Consider the following 3,340-nt stretch of genomic DNA (forward strand, 5'->3'; position numbering starts at 1 on the left):
ACGTTTTTCTGATTACCTATGCGGAGCTGTGTGTAGGTAGGTACCTACTAGGTAGGTAGGTACCTATAAGTATTTGGATGTCAATGCGTAATTGGCAAATGTGCTGTAATTTTTATAAAAGTAAGAACTGTAAAACCACATGCAGTGCAAATAAATTTTATTTTATTTTATTCTTAACAAAATAAAAAGGAGTTAATAAGCCATTTGACTCGTACACACAAACGGTGTCCCCCGCCAAACCGCCATTAGCGAACAATTTGTCCCCGCGTCCCCTTCAAATTGATTGAGGCCATTTCTTTGACCAAATGAATTACCACAGTCATTATGACTCGATTTTATCAACAAAATTATTGTAAAAATCGGATAGTCAGTGCGTTAGAGTTATGAATTTGTCATATTTGATAATGACCCTATTCTAATATAAGATGTGTTTGTACCTAATATTAATAGGTATGAAGAATATCTGATATTAGTTAGTACCTACATCCGCAGTTTGGCTTCTTATTTCGCCCTTAGATACCTACATGAAAAAATGTCGACTATCGTTGTCCTAAATTATACTATTCTACAAAATGATGTTTTATTTAAGTAAAATTTAAAAATCAGTATTACAAATAGGCGAATAATTTTAGGCAGATGAACTTATTATTACTTTGAGATGCCTACGAGCATTCTCTTTCTCATATTTCATTATTATATTGTATGTAGCAATTAAATAATGACAGATGTTAAGTTCATTAAAATAATCTACAATTACCTAGCACATGCTGTTGTTGTAAGCTGCTGGATTACATACATCTGCTATTGAAAGTGCACCTAGAAATTTAACAATTTATGCTTCGAACAACAATTAAAGTGCATTGAGAAACTCTCTTTTCGAAATTGGCGAAAAGGATTATCATGATGTCTGCATTGTCATATTTTTTACATACATACCTACCTACCTATATTAAAATATTTTGAATGCCTTCTGTATAGTAGGCAAGTTAAGGGAAGAAAATACTATACCCATTATTGTGAATGTGACAATATTTTAGACGAATAAGACTTCTTCTCTCTCTCTTAATTAATTGTTTCTAATAACCGTTAAAAAGTTCTTAATTCTAATAACCTTTTCACAGCTGACGTTTCCAAAACGAAGGATGTTGAATTCAGCTGTTTTTTTTTTACTCATTAACTCCGTGATTGACGTGGATTGAGACACCTCTAACATAATAAAATAAAAATACAGACACATTCAAATTCATGAAAATAGAAAAAACAGCATGTGTGCAGAGCACACGTGTCAGAAATGAAACTCCTTTGTCAAGATTCAAAAATGCCAAAATCGTCGTTTTGTTATGACGCGACTTTGAGATTTTAAACCAAGTGCATAAAGAAGTTTCACTTCAACAACACTCCGATAAATTCGCCACTAGACAGGTGACAGTGACGTATGACGTAGGATTCTAGTCTCGTGCTAGGTTCACATGAAGGCTAGGCATTAGCCTCCCAAATGACATCGCGGCTTGCATTATTATTTGATAGCCATAAAATGAGAACAATGGATCATTATTGGCATTACCGCGTTGATGAATGAATTATTCGCATCGAATTATAGTTCTCTTTGAGCTGTGTGATAATTGTTTTTGTATTGTGAATACGTAATGTTGTGGAATATTTTTATGTTTCCGTGAAGAATATGAGGAAATAATTTCAAAAAATGATTTCTTATGAATAATACCTACTAAACTTAAAAAAATGCGTGTGTGCCGAGCACACGTGTCAGAAGTGAAACTTTGGCAAGATTCAAACATTCCATGACTAAACGCGCCTAAAGAAGTTTCACTTCAAAAAAATTTTGTGTAAATAATTTTATTTCCGTCATGGTTTATTCAATGTTAACTTGACGATTTTCGCACCGTAATGATAACAAAAAACAAAATAAATTAACTATAAACTCATTAAAGCAACGAATCATCAAAATGGAGCGAACAATTTACTTAACAAATCGGATTTCCAGCCATTAATCTCGGAATCGCATCGCACCATTACCGCACCCCCTCATAAATCCACCATAATAGAATATTATTCATAACAATGTTAATATGACCGTAAAATTAAATAAACACACTGTATATCGTACGAAATTTAATCGAATTATCTCATCCCGCTCTCGTTCAGAACTCGTGCAATACGAGAGAACGGGATGAATATAGTTTGTTTATGCGTTTCGAATTCACTCCAGTGAGTAATGTTTGTCGACACGCCCCGCAATCAAGACTCTCTACTCTGATTGGTGGACGTTAATAGGGCGCGAAGTTGTCAAAGTTTTTTTTTAATTTTCTTTCATTAGCGTCGAACATTCTGTATTCAGCCGAATGTCATTCCCGAAACGCTTATGATTCCCCAGCGAGCGACGCTAGAAATAATCTAGTTGTATTTGACACTCAACGTTCCCTTGTTTATCATCATCATATTTTATTCATGAACTAAATTGACCTCTAATGAAATTTTAGAACGCAATTTTATTTTATCTATGATATCTAAATTTGAAGATTTTATTTTTGTTTAAATGTTGTTTTTAGTTTAAACCTAGTGGATGTTATGTAAACTTCAAATTAATCATTTAGAATATTAAAATTTACACTGTAAGTGTAGTTACCATCTATTAAAATAATAAGAAAGCCTTTTTCATTAAATAGGTTCTGTAATCTTTTCAATGAATGTGTGATCTAACACACATTCCTTACTGATATTTAGGTATTACTAGCCTGGAATCTAGATAATTACCAATAGTTAGGTAATTAGTGTAGGTACATAATGTTACTATGTAAAAGCACATAATTTCTTATGAAAGGTAAAATACTTAGTACCTACCTATCTAACTAAGTAAATTATTATACGTTGTACCTACTTTGTAGTTGCCACACTTAGGTACGTGCTAACACGGACGGACGGTCAAAATTACATTTATTTTATGGTTGGTAATAATTCATATTATTTTTTATAAAACGTAAATTAATTCAAAGTAAGTATTCATAAACAATTGTATTACAAAACACAAATTCCCCACCCCCGTTTCAAAAGCACAAAGATCCATTATAAATTAGCATACAAAACATCAAAATCGCATCACTACATTATAACGAATGCTTCCGAATCAAAATTCACCCTCAAATCTCAACGTATCGAATTTAGCTGTCCAACACTACGCGAATGCGTCACTAATATCCGAACAAATTAAAAAGAAACCAATATTCTATTAACATAACACGTATTGCATTGAAACAAGGTTCAATTTCGCTTAACATAAATACTGTAGATGTAAACGTTAAATTTGTTGACGTGTAACAACAAT

The sequence above is a fragment of the Colias croceus genome, chromosome 28 (assembly GCF_905220415.1).
Source record: "Colias croceus chromosome 28, ilColCroc2.1".
NCBI lineage: Eukaryota > Metazoa > Arthropoda > Insecta > Lepidoptera > Pieridae > Colias > Colias croceus.